This window comes from Cetorhinus maximus, unplaced genomic scaffold (genome assembly GCF_964194155.1).
Source record: "Cetorhinus maximus unplaced genomic scaffold, sCetMax3.hap1.1 HAP1_SCAFFOLD_1388, whole genome shotgun sequence".
Lineage (NCBI taxonomy): Eukaryota > Metazoa > Chordata > Chondrichthyes > Lamniformes > Cetorhinidae > Cetorhinus > Cetorhinus maximus.
Window position 1 is genome coordinate 26,718 of NW_027597329.1, and position 14,605 is coordinate 41,322.

Below are 14,605 nucleotides of genomic sequence, written 5' to 3' on the forward strand. Positions count from 1 at the left end.
CCACCCTCTCCTTATCCCTCAGGGCCTCTAGGACGTTACGTGCTGACCACTGCCTGATGGACTTGTGGTCAAAGGTGTTTTTCTGCATAAATTTTTCCACCAGGGACAGGTGGTACGGCACGGTCCAACTACTTGGAGCGTTCCGCGGCAGCGTGGCCAGACCCATCCTTCGCAACACCGGGGACAGGTAGAACCTCAGCACGTAGTGACACTTGGTGTTTGCGTACTGAGGGTCTACGCACCGCTTGATGCAGCCACACACAAAGGTGGCCATCAGTATGAGGGCGATGTTGGGCACGTTTTTTCCCCCTTTATCTAGAGGCTTGTACATCGCGTCCCTGCAGACACGATCCATTTTCGACCTCCAGATAAAGCGGAAGATGGCTCGAGTGATCGCCATCGCGCAGGAGTGTGGAATGGGCCAGACCTGCGCCACGTACAGCAACAGCGAGAGTACCTCACACCTGATGACCAGGTTCTTACCCGCAATGGAGAGGGAGCGTCGCTCCCACATGCCCAGTTTCCTTTTCACCATAGCCACTCGCTCCTTCCAGTTTCTAACGCATGCCCCGGTCCCTCCGAACCATATCCCCAGCACCTTCAGGCCGTCAGCCCTGACAGTGAAGGGGACAAAGGATCGGTCAGCCCAGTTCCCAAAGAACGTGGCCTCGCTCTTCCCACGATTTACCTTGGCTCCCGAGGCCAGTTCGAACTGGTCGCAGACGTGCATCAGTCTGCGCACCGACAGCGGATCCGAGCAGAAGACGGCGACGTCGTCCATGTACAGGGAGGCTTTTACCTGAGTGCCTCCACTGCCTGGGATCGTCACTCCTCTTATGCCCGGATCCTTCCTGATGGACTCGGCAAAGGGTTCTATGCAGCACACAAAAAGGACAGGCGAGAGAGGGCAGCCCTGCCTGACTCCAGATTTAATCGGAAAGCTATCTGTTTCCCACCCATTGATTGAGACTGCGCTACTGATGTTAGTGTAGAGCAGTTGGATCCAATTTCGAATTCCCTCCCCAAAGCCCATTTTGGAGAGCACATCCCCCATGTAGGTGTGCGATATTCTGTCAAAGGCCTTCTCCTGATCCAAGCTGATGAGGCAGGTATCCACACCCCTGTCCTGTACATAGGCAATCGTATCCCTGAGCAGCGCCAGGCTGTCAGAGATCTTCCTGCCTGGCACAGAGCAGGTCTGGTCAGGGTGAATCACCAATTCCAGAGCGGATTTGACCCGGTTGGCGATGACCTTGGACAGAATCTTATAGTCCATATTCAACAGTGAAATGGGTCGCCAATTTCTAATTTCCTCCCTTTCCCCCTTGTGCTTGTAGATGAGGGTGATGATGCCTTTCCTCATGGATTCTGACATGCTGCCGGCCAGGAGCATACTCTCGTACACTTCTAGCAGGTCTGGGCCGATCAAGTCCCACAGAGCCGAATACAACTCCGCCGGCAGGCCGTCGCTTCCGGGGGTTTTACTCTTCTCGAAGGACTCGAGGGCCTTAGTCAGTTCGTCAGGAGTTAGCGGTTTGTCTAGGCTCTCCCGCGTACTGTGGTCTAGGACCTCCGTGATAGAGGACAGGAAGGACTGGGAGGCCGTGCTGTCCGTGGGCTTCACGTCATACAGTCCGGCATAAAAGGATTTGCTGATCCTCAGAATGTCGGACCGTGATGACTTTACTGAGCCGTCTTCTTCCTTCAGGCTGCTGATCACAGAGCGCTCTCTGTGTACCTTTTGGAAGAAGAAACGTGAGCACGTCTCATCCTGCTCCACGGAGCGGACTCTGGAACGGAAGATGATCTTGGAGGCCTCCGAGGCAAAGTGCGAGGCTTGCTGGCCCTTCACCTCTTGGAGCTCCTCCTTGACATCGACCCCCATCGACTGCAGCCGGAGCAGATTCTGCATCTTTTCCTGGAGTCGGGACATTTCCCTCTGTTCCTTTCTAGCTTTCTGGGTGCCTTTGAGGATGAAAAACCTCTTGATGCTTCCCTTGATCACTTCCCACCAGTGTGTCAGGGACTCAAAGAGGGGTTTCACGGTTCTCCAACCTTTGTAATCCCTCTTGAGCTCCTCAATGTTCTCTGGGGTCAGCAGTTGCACATTTAGCTTCCATGCCCCCCTGCCCACCCTCAGGTCTTCCTCCAAGTGGCAGTCCGCCAGTAGGAGGCAGTGGTCAGAGAAGAACACCGGCTTGACCTCGGTGGATCTGACTGTGAATGCACGGGACACAAACAGGAAGTCTATCCTGGAACGAATGGACCCGTCTGGCCGCGACCAGGTGTATCTACGCTGCGCTCCGTCTGCAGGGTTGCTGAAGACGTCGTGCAGCTTGGCATCCTTAACTGTTTCCATCAGGGATCTGGACGTAGCGTCCAATCTGCTTCCGGCCCTGCTGGATCGTCCAGCCGCATCGATGATGCAGTTGAAGTCCCCGCCCAGAATGACCGGCCTGGAGGTCGCCAGCAGCAGTGGGAGCTGCTGAAAAACCTCCAGCCGCTCAGCCCCTTGTGCCGGGCCGTACACGTTTATTAACCGGAGTGGAGCGTTCTTGTACATTACGTCTGCTACCAGGAGTCGCCCGCCCACCACCTCCTTGACCTCGGAGACGGTGAAGTTGCCTCCCCGCAGCAGAATACCCAGGCCGGAGGAACGAGAGTCGTTTCCGCCCGACCAGATCGATGGCCCGTGGGACCACCATCGTGACCATTGCCTGTAGGAGCTGAGGTGCGGTATCGCACACTCCTGCAGAAACAACAGGTCAGCTTTGACCTTGGCTAGGTAGTCCAAGGTCGCAACACATCGCGTAGTAGATTTAATGCTACGCACATTTATGGATACAATCTTTAAACCCATATTAAAGCATTTATTCTCCTACCAATCCCACTGTCTCTGAGAGTCCCAGACCTTTAGTCTGCTCCTTCATACCCGTAGTGAGCTCAAATTCCTTCACTTTGGATGGGCTGAGGTAGATCTCCTTGGCCGTGTTCTGCTCCAGTGGCATCTGGAGGTTCACGTAGTGAGCGGATTTTGAGATGACCTTTGCTGGAGAAGCTTCTCCAAAACTCACCCCCTCTGGGGGGTTGCTGTTCCCGGCTTCCTGGAGCTGGGGTGCGATGATTGCCTCACTGCTCCCAGATTCCAGGGGCTGTGGTGCACTGGCCTCCTCAGGTTGCAGGCCAAGTTGGGGTGCGCTGGTCTCCTTGTTGTCTCCAATTTTCTGGAGCTCGGGTGTCTCGTCCTCCAACGCCCTGGAGCTTTGCCGCCTCTTCTGTCGGTGCCGCTCTGGCACTTCCTCATCCGAAGAGCTGCTGCCCTTGTCATCCGTGTCAGATGGGAGACGCCTCTTGCCGCTTCTCTGGGAAACGCCTTTGCTTCTTCTTCGCTCCCTCTTACTTTTCTTGTTCTTCACCGTCCGCCACTCCCCCTGCTGCTTTTCCACTGCTGCCTCCTCCTCCATTGATTCGCTGTCCTGAGGGCTGGAAGGTTCAGGGGGTAGTGCTGTTGATTGGCTCTCTGTTGCCTCAATCTCTTTCTCCACCTTGTCTCTCTCTGTGTCCTCCTTTGTCCCGTTGAGCTCCCTGGGGGCCTTGGTGGTTGGAGTGACACGGAACCTTTCTTCTGCTTCCCCCTGGTCGGCTTTGGCTGCCTGTGCGTAAGTACGGCAGCGTTTGGGGCAGGTCCTGTAGAGGTGACTTGCCTCGCCACACAGGTTGCAGCACTTGGCCTGTTTGCAGTCTTTTGTCTGGTGCCCTTCCTGTTTGCAGATCTTGCAGAGGGAGGCGCTGCAGTTGGCCGCCACATGGCCAGCCTTGCCGCATGAGCGACAATGCTTGGGTTGCCCAGCGTAGACCAGGTAGCCACGGTTTCCCCCGATTGCGAAACTGGAAGGAGGGTGGAAAATGACTCCCTTACCATCGGTCTTTAGCGTGACCTTAAACAGGCGTTTGCCTGTCCAGATCCCCAAGTCGTCTCGAATCTCGGTGCCGCTCCCCACCTTATCGAAGTACCTGGTGAGGAAGGTGACCACGTCGGCGACAGGGACGAAGGGGTTGTACACATGCACCATCACCTCACGTTCCCGTTGCAACGGCAGAGAAAAGTGCGGCTCCGCCGTCAGGATCTTCATCTCCGGCAGGTCTCTCTTCTCCTCGAACACCCTCAGGAGTCGGACGCAGTCTGCCACTTGCTTGAACGTGACGTCGAAATAACCACCTTTGCGGGAGTCGTGCAGGGTGAAGATCTCCGTAGCTTGGAAGCCGCACGCCTTCAACAGGATCCTCCTGGTGAAGAAGCCCCGATCCATAGGTGATCCTCCTTCGCTGTGGTTCACCGTGACTCGGACGGTGATAGGTAACCCACGGTATGGATTTCGATTGCGATTGGTTATAGCCCTTCCATCCCGACCTTGCCTTGGTAGGACCATGGTGTCGCCCCTGCAACACTTGATCTTAGCCAAAAGGCCGAGAAGCGATTCCATTTGCCTTCCTTGTTACCTGCTGTACCTGCATACTAGCTTTCAGCGATTCGTGCGCGAGGACACCCAGATCCCTCTGTGCTGAAGCATTTCTGAAGTTTCTCTCCATTTGAATAATAAGTCGCCTTTTTATTCTTCTGACCAAAATGGATAACCGCACACTTATTAAACTTATTTAACTTAGTTAAACTCCATCTGCCAAATTTTGGCCCGTTCACCTAACCTGTCCATATCCATTTGTAAATTTCTTATTTCTTCATTGCAACTTACTTTCCCACCTATTTTGGTGTCATCTGCAAATTTAGCTATAGTACCTTCTACTCCTGAATCCAAGTAAATAGTTGGGGCCCGAGGACCGAACCCTGTGGCACCCCACTAGTTACAGCTTGGCATCCACAAAAGACCCATTTATCTTGACTCTCTGCTTTCTGTTGGTTAGCCAATCCTCTATCCAAGCTAATATATTACCCTTAGCTGCGTGTGATCTTATCTTGTGTATTAATCTTTTGTGCGGCACCTTATCAAATGCCTTCTGGAAGTCCAGACATACTACATCTACAGGATCCCCGTTATCCACTTTGCTTGTCACATCTTCAAAGAACTCTAGCAAATTAGTCAAACACGATTTACTCTTCGTAAAGCCATGCCGACTCTGAGGGATTGCATTTTGACTTGCATTTTAGGAAGGTAGTGGAGGCATTGGAGAGAGTGCAGAAGAGGTTTACGAGTTTGGTTCCAGGGGCGAGGAAGTTGAGTTATGAAGTAAGATTGGAGAAGTTGGGACTGTATTCCTTGGGGAAAAGAAGTCTGAGAGGAGACTTGATAGAGGTATTGAAAATCATGAGGGGTCTGGAGAGAGTAGATAGGGAGAAACTGTTTGCACCGGGGCAAGGATCGAGAAGGAGAGGGCACAGGTTTAAAGTAACTGGCAAAAGAAGCAAAAGCGATAGGAGCAGCGAGCGGTCAGGGTCTGGAATGCACCACCTGATAGCGCGGCGGAGGCAGGTTCAATTGAAGAGGGAATGAGATGATTATTTGAAAAGAAAGCATGTGCCGGGTTACGTGGAGAAGGCAGGAGAAAGGCACGAGGTGAAATGTTCACCGGGAGAGCTGGTGCAGGCACGACGGGCGGAATGGGCTCCTTGTGCAATGTAAGGATTGTGTGAATGTGGATGTAGAGGTTTCGGAGTAGCTGTGTAAAGTGTGTGAGCTTTGAGGTGTGAGTTTTGATTGTTGCTGTGTCAGCAGCAGCAGCGGCAGCGGCAGCAGAGAGCTGGTTTAAAATGTTGTGAGGCGAAAGGTGCAGCTGAGAGAGTGTTTGAGAGGTGTATTTGCAAGTGAAAGCTGTTTTTGTATAAGTGAGGTAGAGTGTTTGTGAGATGAGAGTGCTGTCTGTGAGTGTTGGGTGAGCGTGCGTGTTTTTTGTGTGTAGCTGCTGCGGGTGAGTGAGTGAGAGAGAGAGAGAGAGAGAGAGAGAAAGAAAGAAAGTTGGATAAAAACAAAAAGCTAAAAGCTACTGCGGATGCTGGAAATCCAAAACAAAATAAAAACAGAATTACCTGGAAAAACTCAGCAAGTCTGGCAGCATCGGCGGAGAAGAAACCAGTCAACGTTTCGAGCCCTCATGGCCCTTCAGCAGAACTGAAGCATAGTTTCAACAAGGGAGAAATATAAATTGGTTTAAGGTGGGTGGGGGGGGAAGAGACACATTGAGGGTGTGGTGTGAGCAGATAATCAAAAGATGTCAGAGACAAAAGGGTCAAAGAGGTGTTGAAGGTGGTGGTCTTTGTCTGAGAAAAGTGCTAATTAAGAATGCAAGACAGGATATTCAAAGTACAGCTCTAGTGGGGGTGGGGTGGAAAGACTAAAGACCTTTAGTCTTTCCACCCCACCCCCACTAGAGCTGTACTTTGAATATCCTGTCTTGCATTCTTAATTAGCACTTTTCTCAGACAAAGACCACCACCTTCAACACCTCTTTGACCCTTTTGTCTCTGACATCTTTTGATTATCTGCTCACACCACACCCTCAATGTGTCTCTTCCCCCCCACCCACCTTAAACCAATTTATATTTCTCCCTTGTTGAAACTATGCTTCAGTTCTGCTGAAGGGCCATGAGGGCTCGAAACGTTGACTGATTTCTTCTCCGCCGATGCTGCCAGACTTGCTGAGTTTTTCCAAAGAAAGTTGGATTTTGGAACATGTACATGTTGAGAAGTAAAGAAAGCAGATGTTTGTAAGAAAACTATTTTTAGCATTGAAAATCCCCTGGAAAGGGGAGGGTGCACCGTTCCCAGAGATACTGCAATACCGGGTCGATGCGTGGAGTGGACGGAGCAAGCCCCTATTCCATCTCCCTGCTCCAAAAATCAATTTAATATATGGTCCCCAGATAAGGGACGTATCAGATATTAAACTGATAAGAACAGATTTTTTTTTTTTTTTTTTTTTTGTAAAAATATACTTTATTCATAAAAATCTTCAATCACATTCAAAACCATTTCAAAAACAACATTACAAGGGTACAATCCAGGTTAAACTTTTACAAAATGTATCACCAGGTGCATCAGTACAAACAATATTACAGTCATTTACAGCCTTTCATTTTGATCTGTACAGCCCGAGGGGCTCTAAACAGTTCCCAGTCTCTCGGTGCGCTGTGGTAGAAAGGTCTTAGACAGCGACCCTTCCCCATTGCGCCTTTGCGGCAGCTGCCCCAAGCTTTAGTGCGTCCCTCAGCACGTAGTCCTGGACTTTGGATTGTGCCAGTCCGCAACAATCGGTCGGGGACAACTCTTTGTGCTGGAAGACCAACAAGTTTCGGGCAGACCAAAGCGCCTCTTTCACCGAGTTGATGATCCTCCAGCTGCAGTTGATGTTTGTCTCGGTGTGTGTCCCTGGGAACAGCCCGTAGAGCACAGAGTCCTGTGTCACAGAACTGCTCGGGATGAACCTCGACAGCAACCACTGCATCTCTCTCCAGACTTTCTTTGCAAAGGCACAATCCACAAGGAGGTGAACAACGGTCTCTTCCCCACCACAGCCACCTCGAGGGCATCGTGCAGAGGGGGTGAGACTCCTGGCGTGTAGGAAGGATCTGACGGGGAGGGCCTTTCTCACCACCAGCCAAGCTACGTCTTGGTGCTTGTTGGAAAGTTCTGGCGATGAGGCATTCTGCCAAATGACTTTGACAGTCTGCTCGGGGAACCATCCCACAGGGTCCACCCTCTCCTTATCCCTCAGGGCCTCTAGGACGTTACGTGCTGACCACTGCCTGATGGACTTGTGGTCAAAGGTGTTTTTCTGCATAAATTTTTCCACCAGGGACAGGTGGTACGGCACGGTCCAACTACTTGGAGCGTTCCGCGGCAGCGTGGCCAGACCCATCCTTCGCAACACCGGGGACAGGTAGAACCTCAGCACGTAGTGACACTTGGTGTTTGCGTACTGAGGGTCTACGCACCGCTTGATGCAGCCACACACAAAGGTGGCCATCAGTATGAGGGCGATGTTGGGCACGTTTTTTCCCCCTTTATCTAGAGGCTTGTACATCGCGTCCCTGCAGACACGATCCATTTTCGACCTCCAGATAAAGCGGAAGATGGCTCGAGTGATCGCCATCGCGCAGGAGTGTGGAATGGGCCAGACCTGCGCCACGTACAGCAACAGCGAGAGTACCTCACACCTGATGACCAGGTTCTTACCCGCAATGGAGAGGGAGCGTCGCTCCCACATGCCCAGTTTCCTTTTCACCATAGCCACTCGCTCCTTCCAGTTTCTAACGCATGCCCCGGTCCCTCCGAACCATATCCCCAGCACCTTCAGGCCGTCAGCCCTGACAGTGAAGGGGACAAAGGATCGGTCAGCCCAGTTCCCAAAGAACGTGGCCTCGCTCTTCCCACGATTTACCTTGGCTCCCGAGGCCAGTTCGAACTGGTCGCAGACGTGCATCAGTCTGCGCACCGACAGCGGATCCGAGCAGAAGACGGCGACGTCGTCCATGTACAGGGAGGCTTTTACCTGAGTGCCTCCACTGCCTGGGATCGTCACTCCTCTTATGCCCGGATCCTTCCTGATGGACTCGGCAAAGGGTTCTATGCAGCACACAAAAAGGACAGGCGAGAGAGGGCAGCCCTGCCTGACTCCAGATTTAATCGGAAAGCTATCTGTTTCCCACCCATTGATTGAGACTGCGCTACTGATGTTAGTGTAGAGCAGTTGGATCCAATTTCGAATTCCCTCCCCAAAGCCCATTTTGGAGAGCACATCCCCCATGTAGGTGTGCGATATTCTGTCAAAGGCCTTCTCCTGATCCAAGCTGATGAGGCAGGTATCCACACCCCTGTCCTGTACATAGGCAATCGTATCCCTGAGCAGCGCCAGGCTGTCAGAGATCTTCCTGCCTGGCACAGAGCAGGTCTGGTCAGGGTGAATCACCAATTCCAGAGCGGATTTGACCCGGTTGGCGATGACCTTGGACAGAATCTTATAGTCCATATTCAACAGTGAAATGGGTCGCCAATTTCTAATTTCCTCCCTTTCCCCCTTGTGCTTGTAGATGAGGGTGATGATGCCTTTCCTCATGGATTCTGACATGCTGCCGGCCAGGAGCATACTCTCGTACACTTCTAGCAGGTCTGGGCCGATCAAGTCCCACAGAGCCGAATACAACTCCGCCGGCAGGCCGTCGCTTCCGGGGGTTTTACTCTTCTCGAAGGACTCGAGGGCCTTAGTCAGTTCGTCAGGAGTTAGCGGTTTGTCTAGGCTCTCCCGCGTACTGTGGTCTAGGACCTCCGTGATAGAGGACAGGAAGGACTGGGAGGCCGTGCTGTCCGTGGGCTTCACGTCATACAGTCCGGCATAAAAGGATTTGCTGATCCTCAGAATGTCGGACCGTGATGACTTTACTGAGCCGTCTTCTTCCTTCAGGCTGCTGATCACAGAGCGCTCTCTGTGTACCTTTTGGAAGAAGAAACGTGAGCACGTCTCATCCTGCTCCACGGAGCGGACTCTGGAACGGAAGATGATCTTGGAGGCCTCCGAGGCAAAGTGCGAGGCTTGCTGGCCCTTCACCTCTTGGAGCTCCTCCTTGACATCGACCCCCATCGACTGCAGCCGGAGCAGATTCTGCATCTTTTCCTGGAGTCGGGACATTTCCCTCTGTTCCTTTCTAGCTTTCTGGGTGCCTTTGAGGATGAAAAACCTCTTGATGCTTCCCTTGATCACTTCCCACCAGTGTGTCAGGGACTCAAAGAGGGGTTTCACGGTTCTCCAACCTTTGTAATCCCTCTTGAGCTCCTCAATGTTCTCTGGGGTCAGCAGTTGCACATTTAGCTTCCATGCCCCCCTGCCCACCCTCAGGTCTTCCTCCAAGTGGCAGTCCGCCAGTAGGAGGCAGTGGTCAGAGAAGAACACCGGCTTGACCTCGGTGGATCTGACTGTGAATGCACGGGACACAAACAGGAAGTCTATCCTGGAACGAATGGACCCGTCTGGCCGCGACCAGGTGTATCTACGCTGCGCTCCGTCTGCAGGGTTGCTGAAGACGTCGTGCAGCTTGGCATCCTTAACTGTTTCCATCAGGGATCTGGACGTAGCGTCCAATCTGCTTCCGGCCCTGCTGGATCGTCCAGCCGCATCGATGATGCAGTTGAAGTCCCCGCCCAGAATGACCGGCCTGGAGGTCGCCAGCAGCAGTGGGAGCTGCTGAAAAACCTCCAGCCGCTCAGCCCCTTGTGCCGGGCCGTACACGTTTATTAACCGGAGTGGAGCGTTCTTGTACATTACGTCTGCTACCAGGAGTCGCCCGCCCACCACCTCCTTGACCTCGGAGACGGTGAAGTTGCCTCCCCGCAGCAGAATACCCAGGCCGGAGGAACGAGAGTCGTTTCCGCCCGACCAGATCGATGGCCCGTGGGACCACCATCGTGACCATTGCCTGTAGGAGCTGAGGTGCGGTATCGCACACTCCTGCAGAAACAACAGGTCAGCTTTGACCTTGGCTAGGTAGTCCAAGGTCGCAACACATCGCGTAGTAGATTTAATGCTACGCACATTTATGGATACAATCTTTAAACCCATATTAAAGCATTTATTCTCCTACCAATCCCACTGTCTCTGAGAGTCCCAGACCTTTAGTCTGCTCCTTCATACCCGTAGTGAGCTCAAATTCCTTCACTTTGGATGGGCTGAGGTAGATCTCCTTGGCCGTGTTCTGCTCCAGTGGCATCTGGAGGTTCACGTAGTGAGCGGATTTTGAGATGACCTTTGCTGGAGAAGCTTCTCCAAAACTCACCCCCTCTGGGGGGTTGCTGTTCCCGGCTTCCTGGAGCTGGGGTGCGATGATTGCCTCACTGCTCCCAGATTCCAGGGGCTGTGGTGCACTGGCCTCCTCAGGTTGCAGGCCAAGTTGGGGTGCGCTGGTCTCCTTGTTGTCTCCAATTTTCTGGAGCTCGGGTGTCTCGTCCTCCAACGCCCTGGAGCTTTGCCGCCTCTTCTGTCGGTGCCGCTCTGGCACTTCCTCATCCGAAGAGCTGCTGCCCTTGTCATCCGTGTCAGATGGGAGACGCCTCTTGCCGCTTCTCTGGGAAACGCCTTTGCTTCTTCTTCGCTCCCTCTTACTTTTCTTGTTCTTCACCGTCCGCCACTCCCCCTGCTGCTTTTCCACTGCTGCCTCCTCCTCCATTGATTCGCTGTCCTGAGGGCTGGAAGGTTCAGGGGGTAGTGCTGTTGATTGGCTCTCTGTTGCCTCAATCTCTTTCTCCACCTTGTCTCTCTCTGTGTCCTCCTTTGTCCCGTTGAGCTCCCTGGGGGCCTTGGTGGTTGGAGTGACACGGAACCTTTCTTCTGCTTCCCCCTGGTCGGCTTTGGCTGCCTGTGCGTAAGTACGGCAGCGTTTGGGGCAGGTCCTGTAGAGGTGACTTGCCTCGCCACACAGGTTGCAGCACTTGGCCTGTTTGCAGTCTTTTGTCTGGTGCCCTTCCTGTTTGCAGATCTTGCAGAGGGAGGCGCTGCAGTTGGCCGCCACATGGCCAGCCTTGCCGCATGAGCGACAATGCTTGGGTTGCCCAGCGTAGACCAGGTAGCCACGGTTTCCCCCGATTGCGAAACTGGAAGGAGGGTGGAAAATGACTCCCTTACCATCGGTCTTTAGCGTGACCTTAAACAGGCGTTTGCCTGTCCAGATCCCCAAGTCGTCTCGAATCTCGGTGCCGCTCCCCACCTTATCGAAGTACCTGGTGAGGAAGGTGACCACGTCGGCGACAGGGACGAAGGGGTTGTACACATGCACCATCACCTCACGTTCCCGTTGCAACGGCAGAGAAAAGTGCGGCTCCGCCGTCAGGATCTTCATCTCCGGCAGGTCTCTCTTCTCCTCGAACACCCTCAGGAGTCGGACGCAGTCTGCCACTTGCTTGAACGTGACGTCGAAATAACCACCTTTGCGGGAGTCGTGCAGGGTGAAGATCTCCGTAGCTTGGAAGCCGCACGCCTTCAACAGGATCCTCCTGGTGAAGAAGCCCCGATCCATAGGTGATCCTCCTTCGCTGTGGTTCACCGTGACTCGGACGGTGATAGGTAACCCACGGTATGGATTTCGATTGCGATTGGTTATAGCCCTTCCATCCCGACCTTGCCTTGGTAGGACCATGGTGTCGCCCCTGCAACACTTGATCTTAGCCAAAAGGCCGAGAAGCGATTCCATTTGCCTTCCTTGTTACCTGCTGTACCTGCATACTAGCTTTCAGCGATTCGTGCGCGAGGACACCCAGATCCCTCTGTGCTGAAGCATTTCTGAAGTTTCTCTCCATTTGAATAATAAGTCGCCTTTTTATTCTTCTGACCAAAATGGATAACCGCACACTTATTAAACTTATTTAACTTAGTTAAACTCCATCTGCCAAATTTTGGCCCGTTCACCTAACCTGTCCATATCCATTTGTAAATTTCTTATTTCTTCATTGCAACTTACTTTCCCACCTATTTTGGTGTCATCTGCAAATTTAGCTATAGTACCTTCTACTCCTGAATCCAAGTAAATAGTTGGGGCCCGAGGACCGAACCCTGTGGCACCCCACTAGTTACAGCTTGGCATCCACAAAAGACCCATTTATCTTGACTCTCTGCTTTCTGTTGGTTAGCCAATCCTCTATCCAAGCTAATATATTACCCTTAGCTGCGTGTGATCTTATCTTGTGTATTAATCTTTTGTGCGGCACCTTATCAAATGCCTTCTGGAAGTCCAGACATACTACATGTACAGGATCCCCGTTATCCACTTTGCTTGTCACATCTTCAAAGAACTCTAGCAAATTAGTCAAACACGATTTACTCTTCGTAAAGCCATGCCGACTCTGAGGGATTGCATTTTGACTTGCATTTTAGGAAGGTAGTGGAGGCATTGGAGAGAGTGCAGAAGAGGTTTACGAGTTTGGTTCCAGGGGCGAGGAAGTTGAGTTATGAAGTAAGATTGGAGAAGTTGGGACTGTATTCCTTGGGGAAAAGAAGTCTGAGAGGAGACTTGATAGAGGTATTGAAAATCATGAGGGGTCTGGAGAGAGTAGATAGGGAGAAACTGTTTGCACCGGGGCAAGGATCGAGAAGGAGAGGGCACAGGTTTAAAGTAACTGGCAAAAGAAGCAAAAGCGATAGGAGCAGCGAGCGGTCAGGGTCTGGAATGCACCACCTGATAGCGCGGCGGAGGCAGGTTCAATTGAAGAGGGAATGAGATGATTATTTGAAAAGAAAGCATGTGCCGGGTTACGTGGAGAAGGCAGGAGAAAGGCACGAGGTGAAATGTTCACCGGGAGAGCTGGTGCAGGCACGACGGGCGGAATGGGCTCCTTGTGCAATGTAAGGATTGTGTGAATGTGGATGTAGAGGTTTCGGAGTAGCTGTGTAAAGTGTGTGAGCTTTGAGGTGTGAGTTTTGATTGTTGCTGTGTCAGCAGCAGCAGCGGCAGCGGCAGCAGAGAGCTGGTTTAAAATGTTGTGAGGCGAAAGGTGCAGCTGAGAGAGTGTTTGAGAGGTGTATTTGCAAGTGAAAGCTGTTTTTGTATAAGTGAGGTAGAGTGTTTGTGAGATGAGAGTGCTGTCTGTGAGTGTTGGGTGAGCGTGCGTGTTTTTTGTGTGTAGCTGCTGCGGGTGAGTGAGTGAGAGAGAGAGAGAGAGAGAGAGAGAGAGAAAGAAAGAAAGTTGGATAAAAACAAAAAGCTAAAAGCTACTGCGGATGCTGGAAATCCAAAACAAAATAAAAACAGAATTACCTGGAAAAACTCAGCAAGTCTGGCAGCATCGGCGGAGAAGAAACCAGTCAACGTTTCGAGCCCTCATGGCCCTTCAGCAGAACTGAAGCATAGTTTCAACAAGGGAGAAATATAAATTGGTTTAAGGTGGGTGGGGGGGGAAGAGACACATTGAGGGTGTAGTGTGAGCAGATAATCAAAAGATGTCAGAGACAAAAGGGTCAAAGAGGTGTTGAAGGTGGTGGTCTTTGTCTGAGAAAAGTGCTAATTAAGAATGACTAAAGACCTTTAGTCTTTCCACCCCACCCCCACTAGAGCTGTACTTTGAATATCCTGTCTTGCATTCTTAATTAGCACTTTTCTCAGACAAAGACCACCACCTTCAACACCTCTTTGACCCTTTTGTCTCTGACATCTTTTGATTATCTGCTCACACCACACCCTCAATGTGTCTCTTCCCCCCCACCCACCTTAAACCAATTTATATTTCTCCCTTGTTGAAACTATGCTTCAGTTCTGCTGAAGGGCCATGAGGGCTCGAAACGTTGACTGATTTCTTCTCCGCCGATGCTGCCAGACTTGCTGAGTTTTTCCAAAGAAAGTTGGATTTTGGAACATGTACATGTTGAGAAGTAAAGAAAGCAGATGTTTGTAAGAAAACTATTTTTAGCATTGAAAATCCCCTGGAAAGGGGAGGGTGCACCGTTCCCAGAGATACTGCAATACCGGGTCGATGCGTGGAGTGGACGGAGCAAGCCCCTATTCCATCTCCCTGCTCCAAAAATCAATTTAATATATGGTCCCCAGATAAGGGACGTATCAGATATTAAACTGATAAGAACAGATTTTTTTTTTTTTTTTTTTTTTTTGTAAAAATAT

General features: G+C 51.7%; 2 non-coding genes across 2 annotated transcripts; both read right to left on the bottom strand.

Annotated features, from left to right (window-relative positions):
- Positions 1-6,759: 6,759 nt before the first annotated feature.
- On the bottom strand, positions 6,760-6,944 carry LOC144676141 (U2 spliceosomal RNA). Its single transcript, XR_013575255.1, has one exon. It is a non-coding gene; the product is annotated as a U2 spliceosomal RNA (small nuclear RNA).
- A 7,474-nt stretch (positions 6,945-14,418) lies between these two features.
- Positions 14,419-14,605, bottom strand: LOC144676144 (U2 spliceosomal RNA). The gene has a single exon (XR_013575258.1). It is a non-coding gene; the product is annotated as a U2 spliceosomal RNA (small nuclear RNA).